Source organism: Hevea brasiliensis, chromosome 7, assembly GCF_030052815.1.
Source record: "Hevea brasiliensis isolate MT/VB/25A 57/8 chromosome 7, ASM3005281v1, whole genome shotgun sequence".
Classification (NCBI taxonomy): Eukaryota; Viridiplantae; Streptophyta; class Magnoliopsida; order Malpighiales; family Euphorbiaceae; genus Hevea; species Hevea brasiliensis.
In genome coordinates, this window is record NC_079499.1 from 5,728,233 (window position 1) to 5,748,729 (window position 20,497).

The following is a 20,497-nucleotide window of genomic DNA, read 5'->3' on the forward strand; positions in this document are numbered from 1 at the left end:
AAATTTTTTCAGCTCTTAGCCCTTGTCCAACAAAGGGTGATCTAGTCATTTTGCCCTGAAGGCAAGATTCACAAGTTGAAGTAGGCTCAGAGCCCAATGAGGATAGAATCCCCATTTTCTCCAATTTTGCAATCCTATCTTCTGCAATATGACATAACCTTAAGTACCAAATATATTTTGAACTTGAGTTGGTTTTCACCATGGCATTGTATTCATTTAGATTGCTATACTCTGGCCAGTGGAAACACTTTCTTACTGGCAATGGAAACACTTTCCTATTAGCAATGGAAACACTTTCCTTTGCCTCCATCAGCTTTAGTCTTCCTTTCTGTTTAGCTATTTTCTTGGAAGGACCAGGAATCTGAGGTTTCTTTTTCTTATTGCCCTTATTCTTGTTGAACTTTCCAGCAGAAGAAGATGCAACCAAAGCTACCTCTTTTCCTTTATTACTTGGCATATTCTTTTGGGCAATAACCAGCATGTTAAGTAAACCAGCTAAGGTGCATTCCTATTTAGTCATATGGAAATTTGTCACAAAATTCCCAAAAGACTCAGGAAGGGACTGAAGGATCAAATCCGTTTGTAGTTGGAAATCCATGTTGAAGTCAAGATGTTCCAACTGCTCAATCAGCCGAATCATCTTGTGGACATGATCCCCAACATTCTGTCCCTCAGACATCCTTATACGGAATAGCTGTCTAGATATCTCATACCTAGCATTTCTGCTGTGCTCACCATACAACTCTTGTAGGTGAAGGAGGATCTCACTCGCACTCTGCATGTTCTCATGTTGCTTCTGTAATTCATTACTCATAGAAGCAAGCATGTAACACTTAGCTCTCATATCATGCTCCTTCCACTTGTCCAAAGTATCATGTTCCTCTTGTGTGGCCTCTAGAGGTAAGGGACCAGGAACATTTGAATCTAGAACATATCCTATATGTTCAAGGTTCAGGACAAGTTTCAAATTTCTTAGCCAATCAGACAGATTAGGTCCTGTCAACCTATTGTGATCAAGTATACTTGCAAGGATATTAGATGGTGGTGGTTGTTTTGTGCTCATTTTTATCAGAAAATTAACTGCAAAAAATAACCAGATTAATTAGTAAATGTATCATGTAATTAACCAAAATGATTATGGTCTTTTAATCAAATTGGTCCTCCCACTAACTTAGCGAATCCTACACTTCCAAAGTAGAAAACGGAAATCCTAGTTGGATGGATTTCTAGTAGGTGATTGAATTCTTATAATTCTATTGATCATCCTCAGGTACATCCATTATTGGAATTACAATAAACTATAAGTGAGCAACTCCTTGCCCATCACATCTCATGTGAGGTTCAATCCTTTACCTAGCCCCTAATGCTCAAAATCTCAGGTACATCCATTATTGACTTATCTTGCATTAGTTAAGTTGATCCCATTGAGCCAGTAATTATGCAAATAATTTTAATGTCCTCAGGTACATCCAATATTGGCCACTAAACCATTTATATATTTACAACATCTCATGCTTAACAATTATTCTTAAGAAAATCTCTTAAATTAATTGCATCTTATGCAACTATTTAAAATTTCTTAAAATAATTGCCCCAATGGAGGGCCTATGTTATAATTACTTTAATTATAGCATTTCCAACTTAATCGTTTGTTTGGAAGATTTTATAGTCATTCTAATCACTATTAAGGTCTCACTTTGCACATTATCCATTTAGCATGCATATATCATATAATTGCATACATTCCCATACATCTCATGCATTCATGGATAAGCAGTAAATATGGTATGATCATGGACTTTCTAAGGGATTCAATTCTGAGCCACCAAGAATTGAATCAGGGCATTCCTAGGTGCATTTCATTCATTCATTTTACAAGAGTTGCTGAAGGAGTACATAATCAACACTTGATCTTGAATTCCTCCCACTGGTCCCACCAATGCTCTTGACCTCCTTGAACTTCTTGCAATCCAATATTACATAGTAATCCTTGGCATACCAAGGCGAATTTACAAGAACTTAAATAAATGAAATTACAACCCAAAAATTATTACAAACTTAATAATACATGCCCAAAATAAATTAAAATAAATTAATTAATTTACAATCCCAAAGAAACATAAAAGAAATAAATCCAATCACATTGGTCTTTTATAGTCCATGATCATCCATCATGCATATCACTATTTAACAATTAAATAAAACATACATACTTAAATTAAATTGAATATCTCATATTCAACTTAAAAATCCAGATTTGAATATGATTCAAATAAATTTAAAAATTCAGATTTGAATCTCATTCAAACAAATTTAAAAATTCATATTTGAATCACATTCAAACAACTTTAAAAATTCAGATTTGCATCACATTCAAATATTTTTTAAAAAATCAGTTTTGAATCACATTCAAACATTTTTTTAAAAAATCAGATCTGAATTTTATTCAATCAATTTTAAAAAATCAGATTTAAATATGATTCAAACAACTTTAAAAATTCAGATTTGAATCACATTCAAACAACTTTTAAAATTCAGATTTGAATCACATTCAAACAATTTTTTAAAATTTTGATTTGAATCATAATTTAATTGTGTGATTAAAAATCCTAATTAAACATTTTAATTAGTCATATGATGAACCTTTCATCATGCAACAATTGCAGAATTTAATAACAACCATGCGCACCATGATCTTCCCAAGCCATGCGCACCATGTTGGAGTTCATCAAGCATGCCGCCACACCTCTTGATCCAACTAGCAATGGATCAATCATCTCATGATTAAATCACACAATTAAATCATATAATCAAAAATCTAAATGGCAAATATAGTGGCTCTGATACCAATTGAAGGAACGGAAGCGTGAAAAACACAAGTTTATACCATTGAATTCAAAAATTTTCACCTAGGGTCACATGCATCATGCAAGATTTATTTTTATCTATTTGATTTCAATGATAAACAACATATTAAAACTCTTTTAATATGTTTTTGGATCTATATTTGCCATTTAAGATTTTAAAATTAATCAGATTAATTTTAGAATCCTAGATTAAATCAAGAACGATTACACTAACCTCTTGATGCACTGCAGCGTGTCTGCACCTTTGAGATTCTTCAGGACACCAGATGTTGTCCCTCTAGCTTGTCCACACCAAGAACACCTATGGCAGCCCTTGAACAGCTTCTAAAGCCTTTTCTATTAATTAGAAATTCAAGTTCTGCCTTTTAAGATATTAGAGATGTAAACAGGACACTAGAAATAATTTCTAGTGTTCTTAATTCAAGAGATTGATGGCTAATCTCTTTGAATTGATGAGAGATGAAGAAGAATAGATGAAAAGCCTCAAAGTGGCGTGACAAAGGAGAGGAGTGGCTGCTGGTTATTTTTCTTTTCATAACCACACTTAAATAGCTAGGTTAACACATTAAACCCTTGCCACATGTCACCCTTTGATTAGCTCTAGGTTAAGTGACCCAATCACATTGTGCCAAGTGTCAAACCTATATTTAATCTTGATTTTAATCATCTTACATGATTAAAAAACATTTGGCAAGCTTATGTGTAATCCCATGTGTCACCATCTCATGGTGCCACGTGTCACACTGTGAAATGACCAAAATGCCCCTGTGTCTTAATTTTGAGTTCTTAACCCAAAATAATTATTTTCTTCTTCTAATTAATTTATATCAAATATAAATTAATTAATTAATCTCTATTAATTAATTTCTCATCAATTAAATTCATATTTAAACACTTTAAATATAAATTTAATTTATACTACACATCCAATAATCTAGATTTGGTTTCAAGTCATGCTAGGGACTTTGCAATTTAATTGCAAACCAAACCTATTTAATTAATCAATTAAACTCTTTAATTAATTAATTAAATCATATTTAAATAGGTGATAACTTGTGTATGTGTGTGACTTACTAGGCTCATCACTAATTGGCAATGAGACATGATATCAACTCTTAATATCATCAGAACTCTTTCTTACCATAAATGATTTCTCTAAATCATTTTATGAACCTCGTAGACCATGGTTAACACCTAACATAGCATGCCATGGCCACCCAATTAGTAATAAGGTTTACCTTATATGAACCTATAATATATGTTACCATGCACTAGAATCTCTCTGTTACAAAATCCCAACTCAAGCTGGAGTCATGGTTTATGTCAAACTCCATTTGCTATGAATATTATGTTCTCTTTTAATTCCAGTTCTTGATTAAAAAGATTTTCTCATCAGAAACTCTTTTCTGAATAAATCTATCTGTCCTGGCCAGGAACTTGAAACATCAAGAACAATTAAATGAACATAGGATTTTATCTCTATTTACTTAGAGGAATAGATTCCATCTTGATCAACACCTACCTCCATATATAACTAGTAGGAGCCAACACATGCCCATATACCTATACATAGTACAAGTATGAAAGCAGTATCAAACTCAAACTACCTATATACAAGATAACTGTGCTATCTCAGGTCTAAAGATTATATGCACTGATATGATTTATGACAAAACATTGACAAGAGTAAACTCCATGTGCTTGTCATAAGTGTCACTGGTTCGGCCTACTTATCATTTATAAGTGCCTATCATATTTGTTATATGGCATGAGACTCACCATTCCATCTTATTTATATCTCATATAAACAACTTGGGAACAAACATGAATACAATCTTTCTGGATAAGTCATGTCCTTATTATGAAGTACCCTCGATTGTGAACCTATTTATGATACTTTGTGCTAGAAATATTGTCACTCATATTCTTAACAACTTAAGAATAATATTTCTAACAAAATATCAATGGACCTTTTCTATTACACATAAATATATTATGTAAATGGAAAAGTGGAAATGCCTTTTATTAATAAAAATATGTACAAGATACATACTAAATGATATGCTCTAGGGCATACTACTAACACCCCATATCAATGCCGCCTTACAGGATGGCACCAGCAGAATTGAAAGAGTTAAAGGAGCAACTACAGGAGCTTTTGGACAAGGGTTTTATACGACCGAGCACTTCACCCTGGGGTGCTCCTGTTCTATTTGTGAGAAAGAAGGATGGGTCATTGAGGTTGTGTATTGACTATAGACAGCTGAACAAGGTGACAGTGAAGAACACGTATCCACTTCCTCAGATCGATGATCTGTTTGATCAGCTCCAAGGGGCTAGATTCTTTTCCAAGATAGACCTGCGATCAGGCTACCATCAGTTGAGAATCAGGAATGAGGACGTGTCCAAAACAGCATTCAGGATAAGATATGGTCATTATGAGTTCTTAGTGATGTCTTTTGGACTCACTAATGCACCAACAGCCTTCATGGACTTGATGAACAGGGTGTTCAAGCCGTTTTTGAACCGTTTTGTCATCGTATTCATAGATGACATTTTGGTATACTCTCAGACCGAGGAAGAACATGTGTGGCACTTGAGAATGGTGTTGCAGACTTTGAGGGAGCACCAGCTATATGCCAAATTTTCAAAGTGTGAATTTTGGCTAGAAATCATCTCATTCTTGGGACACGTGGTTTCTAGTGAAGGTATTCAAGTGGATCCCAAGAACATTGAAGCTGTAACGGATTGGCTTAGGCCTACAACAGTCACTGAGGTGTGAAGTTTTCTGGGCCTAGCTGGCTACTATAGGCATTTTGTGCAGGATTTTTCCAGGATAACAGCTCCCCTAACTAAGTTAACTCGGAAAAATTTTCCATTCATTTGGACAGATGATTGTGAGAAGAGTTTCCAGAAGCTTAAGGAGTGTCTAACCACCGCCCCTGTGTTGACACTACCTATGAGCGATGAAGGATACACCGTGTACTATGACGCCTCCAGAATTGGCCTAGGGTGTGTTTTGATGCAGAATGGAAAAGTAGTGGCTTATGCTTCAAGACAGCTGAAGAGGCATGAGCAAAACTACCCCACCCATGATTTGGAAATGGCGGCTGTAATCTTTGCACTAAAAATCTGGAGGCACTACCTGTATGGTGAAGTGTGCGAGATATACACCGACCACAAGAGTTTGAAGTACATCTTCCAACAGAGGGATTTAAACTTGAGACAGAGGAGATGGATGGAGCTTCTGAAAGACTATGATTGCACTATCCAGTACCACCCTGGGAAGGCCAATGTAGTAGCAGATGCTTTGAGCAGAAAATCTTCTGGCAGTTTGGCACACATTTCAGCAGAGAAAAGACCGTTGATTCAGGAAATACATGAGTTGATGGATCAAGGTTTAATCCTAGATCTTTCAGATGAGGGGGTATTGTTGGCTCATTTTTCAATGAGGCCAGACTTGCGAGATAGGGTCAGAGTTTCCCAGAGACCAACAATTGATGAAGATCATAGAAAGAGTACAGCAAGGTGAAGGTGGTGAGTTTGGATTTGCCAATGACGGCGCCTTAGTGCAAGGTTCTAGGATATGTGTGCCCAATGTAGACAATCTCAGGAATGAAATCATGCGAGAGGCACACTATACACTGTATAATATCCACCCAGGCTCCACCAAGATGTACCATGATGTGAGAGATAGTTATTGGTGGAATGGCATAAAGAGAGACATAGCAGACTTTGTATCCAAGTGCTTGACTTGTCAGAAGGTGAAATTTGAACACCAGAGACTGTCAGGGAAGCTGCAAGAGCTCCCTATCCCAGAATGGAAGTGGAAAATGATTACTGTGGATTTTGTGACTGGGTTGCCTCGTACCACGCGAGGATATGATTCGATATGGGTAATTGTAGACCGTCTAACCAAATCAGCTCACTTCTTGCCTGTGAAGACTACATATTCTGTGGCATAGTACGCCCGACTCTACATTCAAGAAATAGTCAGATTGCATAGAGTTTCGGCTTCCATAATATCTGACAGAGGGCCCCAGTTCACTTCTCGGTTTTGGAGAAAGTTGCAGGAGGCACTTGGCACACAGTTGAACTTTAGTACGGCTTTCCACCCTCAGACAGATGGACAGTCTGAAAGGACAATCCAAACACTGGAAGACATGCTTCGCATGAGTGTTTTGGATTTTGGAGGTCAATGGGATGATCAACTAGCTTTGGTGGAGTTTGCCTACAACAACAGTTACCATTCCAGCATAGGGATGGCACCCTATGAGGCACTCTATGGAAGAAAGTGTAGGTCTCCTCTATGTTGGACGGAAATGGGAGAAGCAAAGGTACATGATGTAGACCTAGTGCAGTACACTTCAGAGATAGTTCCTTTAATCAGGGAACGATTGAAAACAGCTTTCAGTAGATAGAAGAGTTATGCAGACCCCAGACGGAGGGATGTGGAGTTTGCAATGGCGACTACGTATTCCTGAAGGTTTCTCCAATGAAGGGAGTCATGAGATTTAGAAAGAAGGGCAAGTTGACGCCTCGGTATATTGGACCTTTTGAAGTTACTGATAGAGTTGGAGCAATTGCCTACCGGTTGGAGCTACCACCTAACCTTTCCCATGTTCATCCTGTGTTTCACATCTCCATGCTCAGGAAATACATTCCTGATCCTTCTCATGTACTGCAGCCGGATGTAATAGAGCTGAAAGAAGACTTGACGTTTGAGAAGCAACTTGTAGCCATAGTGGACTATAAAGTGAGACAGCTAAGATCAAAACAGATCCCTATGGTTAAGGTTCTGTGGAGGAGCCAGTCAGTGGAAGAATGCACCTGGGAGTCAGAACGGGACATGTGTAGCAAGTACCCTTATCTGTTCAATGTGTAATCATGTACTTTATTCTGCCTTGTATAAAATTCGAGGACGAATTTTCTGTAAGAGGGGAAGAATGTAACACCCCAAAAATTTTAAATTTATCATTTTATGAGTAATATTGATATTTTAATTATTTAAATTTTAACGAAATTATTTGAGATTTTTCAGATTTTAAAAATCGGGTTCGATTTTCCCAAAATATAAACTTTGATGATTTTAAAAATTAATTTAAAGACCACGTGGAAAAACTAAAAATATATTTGGAGTCTACGAATTTTTCTGAGTTTTCTAGAATTTTTTCAAAATTTTTGGGTCTCGTTTTCGATCCCAAGGCAGAGTAAAAAATTTAAAATTTTGTATCCTGAATCGAACCGGCCGAATCGAACAGGACCAGATCGGACCGGTCGAATCGAACCGGCCCCTTCTTTTTCTTCTCTTTTCTCCCGCGCGCGTTTCCTCCTCCCTCTCTTTCTCTCCCGTTTTCTCTCTCCTCCCTCCTCCCCTTGCAGCGTCGCCACCTCCCCTGCCACCCCAACCCGCCGGCACCCATCCCCAGCCGTCTCAGCCCATCGGCTGCCGCCTGGAACGCCGGAAAAAGGCTCCCGAAGAGACACGACGCGCAAGTGCGCCGCTTCGTCTTCCCGACCGAAATCCGGCGGATCCGGCCACCAATCGGACCGGGTCTTATGTCTAAACTCATCTAGAGTAGCTGCCATTGGGTCCATGGGACCCGCGGCCACAAAGGAGTGTTCCTGTACTGGTGGTGGTTGCTCCTTTACTTGAGCAGCTCTAGGCCTCCTACCCCGCCTCCTCGGGGCAGGCGCCTCATCCTGTGCCAACACCTCGTCAGGCACATCTGGTTCTGGTACAGTGGCAGCTCTCCTGCTTCTACGCATTTTTCTGAAATTCAGTAGCATTAGCCCACAAAATTCAAAATAGCATGTTACTCAGCTCTATAGACTCTTATTTATACATAATTATATGAAGCAGAAACTAGAAGCAAAGATGACAATGCAAGACGAATGTGGACCCTATTTTCCGCATGTGACTCCTAGTTGACTCTTCCCAACACTTTGGATAATTATACCCTATGAATCTGGAGCCTAAGCTCTGATACCACATTTGTCACGATCCAACCTATGGGTCGGACCGGCACTAGGACCTGAGCCAGCCTAAAGCCCCTGAGGCCCGTAGTAAGCTTAACTATTCCTTAACCCAACTCAAAGGCCCATTTGGGCCCAATTTCAAGAATTTAATCGGATAAAGTCCGGCCATAAAGTGGGCCTTTCAATGGAGAGTTTTTAACTCACCCGACCTGTAAACACAATATATAATCAATTGGGGAGCTCAGCTCACCCTCCACATACTCAAATGTCATAAAAATAAATGGGAGCTTAGCTCCCTCATCCAGTCCAACAAACATGCATATAATAATAAGTTTACAAGCCCAACATGATAATTATATTACAGTCCCCAAAACAAATAAATATTTCTAACACATGCGGAAATTCTAGGAGTTAATAGAATCACATAAACATTAATAAACAACCTGCGAAGGAGAAAAATAGATTAACCACAACAAAAATCCTCCTGTAGCCTGAAAAATAATGAATAGGAGTGAGCGTTCGACTCAAAGAGTAAAATATCAATTTTAACCATAATCTCTATAACTATCTAAAACTAATGCACCCTGTAGAGTGAAATGCAACATCAGCAATATTTTCACATCATAATAGCAAAAAGGTAATTTGGAGCACTCACACACTCAGTAATGTCAAATCATAAATATACAGGAGCTGATCCCCTATACAGCTCTCTTTAATCCAACCTGTGCCAGCGAAGAACTCAAGCCGGACTTTCGCTTAATAAATCAAATCGGGGTCCCAGCGAAGAACTCAAGCCATGTCTATCCCGAAGGACCGGGTCCCAGTGAAGATCTCAAGTCGTGTCTACTCGTCCTATCCATAGCCAACACCATATCACACGCACGCCAACGCACGCACACTGCTCCAAATTACCACAACAACATCCATGGCACTTTAACAGTTGTGAATGCAACATAAAATATGCCTAGAGTTTAACTACATAGATATATACATATAAATGATGCATGGGCATGCTTGAATATATAATAATATCGAAATTACAATTAAAATTAATATTTTACTCACAGACTTAACAGCAGTCACTGTGGCAGCTGGGCGGAGGAAGAAGGCTATCCCGGCTCACCTGACAATTTTATTACAATCATTTAATAAATTTGACTCAATACAAACTAAGAAAAAGATCAAAGACGTCCTAAATCGTGCCGAAAACTCGACAGAGTCTCCCCTATATCTAGGACCTATCTAACCTGCAAATGGGTTTAAAACACACTTCTATATCCACCAACCATACACCAACAACTTAATTATATCACACAACCCCTCCTGGGCCCATCCAAATAGTCATCAATCACAATATATAAAATTACAGTTTAGTCCTTATAATTGACCCTTTTTGCAAAAACTATCCAAATAAACTCTAAAAATTCTAAAACTTTGCCTCGCGGTCCTTAGCAATATTACTAGGCTAATGCAAAAAGAATCATAATTTTCTGAGCTACCACGAATATTTTATGGATTTTTAATCCCATTTAAGCACTAGAAAATTACGAAAAAGCAAGGTTCGGGTTTACCTATGCCGATTCCGATCTCTGGAACGCGGTCGGGGCGTTTGACAACGGTGGCTCGATCCAATTCCAAGACTTTTTCGATAGCCGGTCTGTCTGGCCGAAAATTCACAGATCTGGACAATTGTCAAATTTCTGCGAATTGAAGGTACCTACATGAAGCCTACAACATGGGGGTTAGTATAAAATTTTTACGAAATTTTCTAAGCTCATTTAATGCTCGGAAAAACACTGCGAAGTTTCGTGGGACTCACCAAAAAACGGTGTCGAAAAATTTTCAAATTTATATTGCCGCGAAGCTCTCGACGAGTGGAGCGCTCTGGTACTCTCAATTTCCTCGTGGGGTTCACGGTTTGCGAGAAATCTAGCCCAAAAGTCGAAATAGGCTAAAACTTTTCGGACAAAAATTGGACAAACCGCTCTATGGATTTTGGTGTTCTTGGTGTCTATGGAAAGCTCTCAAGGTATAGACGGTGTTTGACATAAGACCAGGCCCAATTGGTGGCCGGATCGGCCGGGAAGCTGAAGCATCACGCGCGCACAGGGGAGGAGTTCACGCGCTTTTTTTGGCCACCTGGGACGACGGCCGGCCGTGAGGAGGCACTGGGGTGGCGCGCCGGCGAGGTGGGGAGGCTGGGGAGGCGACGGCACAGCCTGGGGGTGAGGGAGAAGAGAGAAAAAGGGAGGGGAAGGAGGAGGGATTGGACGCGCGGGGGAGGGGAAGAAAAGAGAAGAAGGTCGGTCCGATTCGACCGGTCCAATCCGGTCCGGTTTGATTCGGTCGGTCCAATTCAAGATACAAATTTTGAATTTTTACTCTGCCTTGGACCGAAAATTAGGTCTAAAAATTCCGAAAAAAAATTCCAGAAAACTCAGAAAAATCCATAGAAGCCAGATATATTTTTAGTTTTGCCACATGGTCTTTAAATTAATTTTTAAAAATCATCAAAGTTTATATTTTCAGAAAATCGAACCCGATTTCTAAAATCTAAAAAATTTCAAATAATTTTCTAAAATTTAAATAAAATAAAATATTAATATTTATCCAAAAAAAATAATAAATTTAAAAATTAGGGGTATTACAAGGAATATTTTATAGGCTTATTAGCTAGCTACAACTTAGGTAAAAACTACACAATTTTAGTTCTATTTTACTTTTGCCTATTTTGCTACCTGGAACGCATCTGAAACGTTTGAAAATACTGGAACCAACTGTAAACATGACCATCTTCCGAGATAGCTCATCGGGCGTCCAAACTAGGCCGAAAACTAGGTCTCAAGTGTCAATGAGTTATCATTGATATGATTACACCTAAACAGAGCCTATAAATTGTTAATAATTATCATATAACTATATTTAATTTATGGGGATCGAAAAAGTTTGAAAATATCACCGAGCAATTTGTATTGTTCGATGTTTGCCTTTTTCAAATGGTGTCCGATTGGAGTGGAATTGGTCGCATCTTGAAGGTTTCGACGCATTGAATTCATCTTGAAGGTTTCGACGCATTGAATTCATCATTAGCTAGAATCTAGTTGAAAAGCTTGAAAAATACTAATTTTCTCTCTCCTCCTGCCACCATTTCAGGCGAGGTTGGTTGGGTTTTGAGGTTGGGTTCACAAGGATTCCAACGCCACTAAGAAGGCTAGAAAAACCCACCGGATGGCATCGAAATGACGCTCCAAAGTTGTTGTCTCACACGTGCGAGCTCCTCTCTCTCCGTCCTACGCATTGCTGGCCGGATTTTGGGTCCCTACCACCACTAACATCATCATTGGTCAGTGTAAGGGAGATTTAGGGCTCGATAGTCGGCGTTGGTTGGGTGGCTTGTTGGAAAGAAAAAGGAGAAAGGGAAAGAACGGAGGCAGGGGGGAGTCTGTTGCTTTTTTTTTTTGAAAATTTTTTCTTTTAATTACTTTTTTAGTTTTTGAACTTTTAGTTTCTTTCAATTAGGTCCAAAGTACTAGGATAATATAATTAAATTAAATAGTAGTAAAATATATGAAATAATATTTTTCCAATTAATGATAATAATATGCTTAAAATAATAATACCCACTAAAATTTTATAGATTAAAAATTCAATTTAATTAATATAATAATAACACATGTAAATAATATTCCTTTAAAAATACCATCATGAAAATATTAATTTAACATAATGAATAAATATTAATAAAATAATACCTTAATTAAAAAATATTTTATTTATTATTATTATTATTATTATTATTATTATTATTATTATTATTATTATTATTATTATTATTATTATTATTATTAAGAAAATCATATTATTACATGATTAATATTCCCAATACCCAAACCCAGTTAAAAATTATTCTCAACTACTCAAAATTATCCCAAATCTGATTATTATTGCCCAGAAAATACTCGAACTTGTTTAATACTATATTTTTTAATTAATAATCCACATAAAAAATTATTTTTATTAATAATTTATATTTTAAAAATTTAATAATATTCCATAAAATATTTAAATTCTATTTTATATAAAATAAAATATATAAAAATTTATAAATATTACTATAAAAACATATATTTTGTATTTAATTAAATATTTATATAAACGAGTTCAGATAATAGAAATCCAACAAATAAAATCCAAATTCGAACCTGTCTTAGATATTATTTTTTAAATCTGAACTCATCCAAACCCGATTATATACTACTAAATTCGTCATATTAGAGTTCGATCAAATTAAGTACGCATAAAACCCAACCCTTTACCATCCCTAACCCTTCCCTTTTGAAATTCAAGACCTTGGCCTTTAGCCAATGGCCATTTGACTGTTAGTAAGGGCTTTTATTGTTTTTTTTTCTTTTAAATAATAGAGAAATTCAACTTTACCTCTTATAATAGTCAAATAACAATCAATATAACATCTTAAAAATTTAAATTTTATACCATCAAATTCATCATATTAGAGTTCAATCAAATCAAATATTCATAAAAACTTAATCATTTGACATCACTAGCCCTTTCCCTTTGAAATTCAAGACCTTGGCCTTCAGCCAACGGTCATTTGACAGTTAGTAAAGGCTTTTTATTGTTTTTTTTTTTTTTTAAATAACAGAGAAATTCAATTTTACCTCCTATAGTAGTCAAATAACAATCAATACAACGTCCTAAAAATTTGAGTTTTAATATATTTTAAATTGTGGAAATTTAATTTCAATTTATGAGAATTTGTTTTTGATTTTAATATTTTTATTGATATAGTAACTTTGATTTTAAATTAAGTTTAATCAGCACCTATTTTAGCATTTGTAATGTTTTAAATATTTTAAACGAGTAAAATAAATGATTTTATATAGCATTTAAATCCTCCCTAATGGAGAGAAAGGACAAAAGAATGGAATAGAGATGAGAGAGAAAATAAGTCAGCAAATCTACTGGAAAGGTTTTAATTTGGCCTTTTTGGAAAATAAACATTTGGGCATAGGGATTGAAACATAATTTCAGTAGTGAGATATTGAAATTATGAAACAATCCCTCCCTTTCTCCTCCTTCCCTAGCAAGACGATTATTCCATGTAAGATATTCTATATGAAATAATAATCCAATAACGAATGGACATATATGTAAGAGCAAGTCCATATATATGTATATACAAAAATTTATAATCATCTTGCAATTATATCATATTCACATAACCACAAATTTGTCCTCTCTCATCTCTCTTTTTTATTGTTTTCCCTTATTCTCTAACAACTGTCTTAGTATTTTCCTTTTTATTTGTCAATAAAAATAGTGATACATTCAATTTCATAAGGCAAATTTTTATTTTTTTTATTTTCAAATTTATGTTCCATTTTTCTATTTAATAATGAAGAATTGAAAATTTTCTAATTATTTATGTGTGTTTTAATTATAGATTTTACAATCTAATATGTATCTATTAATTTTTTCGTTTGTGAAATTGGTATTGATATTATCTATTGTAATTGCAAATGTTAAAAAAGCATTTTTATAATGATAATTATGAATACTTAATTGCATAATCGAATAGGAAATCAGCTGTTGAATGATTCTTTAATTACATATGTCAAGAAATATGTCATTGTTAGTATTAATAATAAAGCGATCATACAACACTTTCAAAAGAAAAATTAAAAATACGACGAGGTACATTATAAATTTAATATTATAGTGAAAATTTATTATTTTATAAAACTATTTTTTTACTCAATTATTATTATATGTTGAAAATTTACATGAATTATTACATATTGTTTCCCTCTCAATAAATAGTTTATTACTACATGTAATATTTTTTTCCTTTTAAATTGAGCAAATCAATCTTTTTTCTTGACTTTACTAGTTTAATTTTCTAGCTCTGCCCCTCCTCTAAACCATAGATTTTGAAATCCTTTAATAATTTTAATTAATCATGTTACACCTTACCCCTCTGTAAGGCATAACATGATCCCGTAGTATACCTAATGAATTACTGAACTTTACCTACTAATAATCCATTAAATATACTAAAAGGGATTTTAAACTAATTCAATCCGTTTTAAATGTTGAATAATTATTAAAAAGTCTTTAATTGAAATTTATTTCATGAGCTAAAATTTTGATTAATTCGGTATTGCAAAAATTTTATAGAAATTTCAGCATAATGCCGTCTAGAAATTGAGAAAATAATTCTTCAAAACCTGTTAAATACACTCCCAATATGTATAATATCCACAACTCCAGTTAAACTCAACACAATTTAATATCAACCAACACAATTTCTAGCAATTTCAATATCATTTAATTCAGTGCAATTCAAATATAAAATTTTCAATTCAAGGAAAAGAGAGCAAAATAATTTTAGTACAAATTTTATTACACAACTGGTTGTTTGGTTCTATAGATACATATGAACAGATAATTTGCATCAAAAAGAAATTTACAAGGGTATAAACATTATACCCATACAAGATCCAAAGATTTCTTCAACTACAACTATAAGTAGCTCACTCGGCCGCTTTATTTTTCTCTCTATTTGCGACAGCAAGAATAAGCCATCGCTGAGTAATTTACTCAATGGTACACAACAATAATGTTTAAAAGTTACTAAAAATACAAACACTCATTGGTAAGCAAAAATTTAAAAATTTTCACAATTATAGTTCACAAAACTGATGCTAATATTTTTAATAACAATTTACCAAAATAAATTATAAACAATAGTATTGCCAATAATTAACACAACTTAGGTCATGATACAAAATTTCACGATCAATGCTGTGTTATACACTACAACAAAACAATCTACAACCTCACTAACTGAAATTAATAAGGGAGGTTGCTAGCTAGCTATATGAGTACTCATCCGAACTTAACCTCAAACTGGCAAGCCAAAGAGGGAGGAACATAATCAATCTCAACTCCATAGATGGAGGAGGAACACAATAGAACTGACATGCCAAGTGTGATTTCGAAGTTCAATTCAAAATCATATCATTCAAATATTTCATATAATTCATAAATCATATTTCATTCCAAATTCTCATTTACAAAGTAGACAATACACTATTTCTCAAATAAAATTCTCAAAGTCATAACAATAAAAAATTATTCACAACACTTATTCAATAGCTTTTCAAGTAAAAACAAAGAATTTAAAATTTGTTGTGCACAAACCTCCTTTGCTTGCCTTGAGTTAATCTACTCTTCCTTCTTCATTGGAAGGCTCCTTTCTAACTGAAACACATAATTAAAATGTTTCAATACCCATTCAAATCATTTCTAATAATTAATTAAATAATTGAATTTTGCATACTTAATTTACTTATAAAGTCTCATAAGGTTTGAGTTCTTTGCATTTAATATTAGTGTGGTTACTATTTATATTATTGTTCATGCAAATTTTTGACTACTTCATAAATAATAGGTATACAAATTCTAATTTCATGCTAGTACCATATTTTGGATTATAAACTTGTTGGCATTGGTTGCCAATTACAATTCAAGTTTTCCTAGGAGAAATTTCAAATTTTCAGTTTTTGTTACTAATGTTTACTATTCCATTGGACCAATCTATAGTGGGAATTTGGCTAAACTTTCTTCATCAAAGTTGTTTCTTAATGTCTCTAATTTAATTCTCTTTTTAAATCACTCCATTTGGAGTTTTTTAGCTCAAGTTATGGTATTTTTACCATGACTGGCTGGATTAGTCCATGTTTAGAATTTCTAGGCAAATTTTGGTTATGAAAGTTTTAATGAGCTAATTTTGATTAGCAATTTAATTAGGTTATGGTTAAAATTTAAATTTCTGTTCTTCACAAAATTTGTTCTACTATGTCTAAGCTTTCCATGGGTTCAAGAATCAAGTCATTTGAACCTCTCTACACGAAGTTATGACCAATTGAACATGTACTGTTTATTTAATCAATTCTGTCTAGAATCAGGACACCAATTTCAAATTCAAACTAATTTTAGGTCAACTTGAAGTCAGTTTTTGGGCAAGGTTTCCTCATGAAAAATGTGGCATTATAACCCTAATTTCATTTTCAATTAACCTCACACCAATTGGAGCAACACAACTCTACTTATGGCCATTTAAACTTGTTGGACTCATTGGTCCAGAATTCAACAACTCAACATCCACAACTTATCTCAATTTCTTTCATCAATTCACAATTATAAGCACACTAATTGACCATAATTGAGCATTACAACATCAGTTAGTCAATAATTCTCAAAAATTCCCAATTTCTTCCAAACCTTAACCACTATAACCCTAATTCTCCAAATGTTACAATTCATGCAATTCCAAGTATACTAATCACTTATACTTAATCATTTAAGCTTGAAGACATGTTTAATTCTATCATTTTACCTTAAATCCTACTTCTTCCTAGGGCTAGCCGAATTTCATCCCTCTCCAAACATGCATAATTTTTTAATTTTCTAAGTAATTTCTACTTGCTCAACATTATTTCTATAAGTATAACCCAATTTAAATGAGAAGAGAGAGACTTACCTCTATGGAGCTTTTGAATCTTTAATTTCTCTTACTTTTTTCTTGAGTTTCTCCCTTCTAATCTTCTTATCAAGGTCTAATTAATGGTTTTTAGTAGAGTTACTATAAAAATTAGGGTTGAATTTTGGGATTTGGAAGCTTGAAAATGGTTGTCAATGGTCGAATTTTAAGAGAAATGGAGAGAGAGAGAGGGACGGCTCATTTGGGAAGAAGACCAAATAATTTTTTTCTTTTTTTATTTGCATTTTATCCCTTTTATACTTATCCAAAAATAAATTAATTTAATTTATAATTTTAATTGTGTCATGCTTACATATTGATGATGTTATATTCACTTTAAAATTTGAATTTTTCTTTTTCTTTTTCTTTTTCTTTTCTTCCATACACCTCTTCTCTTTTAATTTATTTTTCAATATTTTAATTTTACACAATTTAATGGACATGTAGGTTAAATATCACCTTTAGGGATGAAATAATCAAAATGCCCCTTATCGGGTCTGATCAATTTTTCTTATAGCACTAGGTTACTTTCTGAACTCTGATTCAATTATTTGAACTTGTTCTCTATTCTTTTTTGTGGTTTTCACATTATTATTAGTTTCGTAATTGTCCCTAGGCTTGGGTTGTCATAGGGTCTCACACGAATTTATGATAGCAACTGAGCTCGCAGTCGCTTCCCGGGTCGGTCACCCATCACTGAAACCTCAGCTCATGACTTTTATTAATTTTTAGTTATGGCTTTTCTAGATAACACAGATATAGTTCTAAATATCTTGACTGTCCGGACGGACACTAGTCACCGAAATAGTAGAATATATAGACTACTTAGTATAGGAGTGTTAAAAATCAATATAATTTTACCATCTTTAATTCTTTATGTTATTTTAAGAAAATAGTAAAAAAATTAGATTTTTTTTTATAAGTTTATTTTTAATTTATTATGCTTATACTATAATTTTTTGTCATTGGCAAAAGTATGCGACAGAACTCATCTTTAAATTAAGTGTAAGGATATGAATTGTGTTTGCAAAAATAAGAAGAAACATCTCAGGAAGAAATTCAAATTTAAATATGATAAGAACAGAGAAGAAATTTTACAAATTTTTGTAAAAAAGAAATTTTATTCATGGAAAAATATCAAAATCTAACAGATATTTCATCCATGGTAAAAATGACATTTTTCAAAAGAATATCCTTAAAATCCTAAAAAAGCTGCCAAGATGATATAATAAATTTATCAAATTACTCATGCAGATCTTGAAGATGCAGATATTAGACCTTTATAAAAATGTTTCTTTATGAAACATGATTAAGCTTATTAAAAAATTATTATAGAATTTATTTTTCTTATTTATTTTCTATATATCACACTGTCACACCATAAATTAATTTTTAATTAGTGATGAGCTAAAATTAATTAAATTTTTTTGATTAATTATATTTTTTAATTAAATTAAAAAACTCTAAAATGTTTTTAGAAATTAATTAAATGGGGCAGTTATCTACAGTGGAAAGTTGAAAGGGTAAGATTAGAAAAAGTGGAGGAAAGAAGAAAGTGAAGCAGTTTTTTTTATCGTGCACAACCTGTTTGGTATTGAGTTTCAGAGTCTAAAATTATTTTTCTGAATAAAAATATTATTTTAGATGCTATTGAGAAAAATTGTTTGGAAAAAACTGTTTTGTTATTTTAGTGTTCTTATAACTAAAATTGATCAAATTTAATTTTTAATTATTTTGTAATACTCTCTAACTAGTATATTTAAAAAAGTAATTTTCTTAACAGTAATTTCAACAATAATGCTAAATAGGCCCATTTATGTGAAACTTATAAGATGAAGATATATTATAATGTAGAAAGGCCCTCAACACTCAATAAATCAACAAATCAAGCAAATAAATCTATTCAATTTTATTAATTCAATCTCAGTCTTTAACATTTCAATTACTTTGTCCAAATTTCAATTTCAAGAATTGTATTTTAATTTGTAAGCATTGTATTTTCAATTTTTAATCAGTTATTTTCAATTTCAATCAATCATTTACGTTTTCTATGTATTCAAATCTGCTTTATTTTTACAATTTACAATTTATCTTTTAAATATAGTAAAATTGCATTTAGTGTTATTAGTTTTTTTTTTTTAATTTTTAAAAGATTGTATAAGTACACTGTTGATGTACTCTCATATCTGACATACTAACGTGCCGAATCTTAATTTGATGAATTTAAGTAATATATAATTAGGTTTGAATGAGTTCGACTTTGAGAATTAACATTGAGTGTCCATTATCCAAATCTATTTATATAAATAATTAATTAAATATAAAATATATATATTTTTATTATATATATATATAAATAGAATTTAGATATTTTATAAATTTTTTAAAATATTAAAATATAAATTATTAATTAAAATTTTTTATATAAATTATTAATTAAAATATATAAAATTAAACAAGTTTGAATATTATTAAAGTAATAATAATAAAATTTAAGATGAATTTAGATAGTTGAAGATAAATTTTTTAATAACATATATTAATTAAATTTAAGTAAAATAATTTTCATGAATATACAAGGAATATACAACCTGTTGCAATCTCTGCAGCCACATTAATTAAGTTGTTAGCCATTAAGATTATTTTTAAAGTGTACACATAGATGAAAATTTTATAATGACATTTTTTATTAGATTTTCTTCAGCCGAAACTTATAATTTTCATATTAGCTATAAAAATTATCTGTATTCATTATCATTATTTGTTATCTATACCTTATATAACAAGAGCATTTTAAATTTGTAATTAAATAGAGATTAAAGGAATTTTTATACTCCAAAATGAATTTTAAACTAATTATGAAAAACTGTAATTAAAAAGAAAAAAGCAAAATTATAATAATTATGTATAATTGATGGTTAATTAGTTGATTGCACAGATTATTATTATTATTATTATTATTATTATTATTATTATTATTATTATTATTATTATTATTATTATTATTATTATTACGCAAATATATAAACTTTTATTTTATTTTATTTATATAATTAGCTTTAATTAGGATTCGGATTCAAGATTT